Source organism: Balaenoptera borealis, assembly GCF_965194805.1.
Source record: "Balaenoptera borealis genome assembly, chromosome: 12".
Classification (NCBI taxonomy): Eukaryota; Metazoa; Chordata; class Mammalia; order Artiodactyla; family Balaenopteridae; genus Balaenoptera; species Balaenoptera borealis.
The window spans coordinates 81,884,847-81,885,112 of record NC_138869.1 but is presented as its reverse complement, the minus strand read 5'-3'; positions in this window follow the sequence as shown (position 1 = coordinate 81,885,112).

Below are 266 nucleotides of genomic sequence, written 5' to 3'. Positions count from 1 at the left end.
ACTAGTCCCATTCTTTTTTTTTTTTTTTTATAAAGTTGGGCTTATCCTTATTTATTTATTTATTTATTTATTTATTTATTTATTTATTTATGGCTGTGTTGGGTCTTCGTTTCTGTGCTAGGGCTTTCTCTAGTTGTGGCAAGCGGGGGCCACTCTTCATCGCGGTGCGCGGGCCTCTCACTATCGCGGCCTCTCTTGTTGCGGAGCACAGGCTCCAGACGCGCAGGCTCAGTAATTGTGGCTCACGGGCCCAGTTGCTCCGCGGC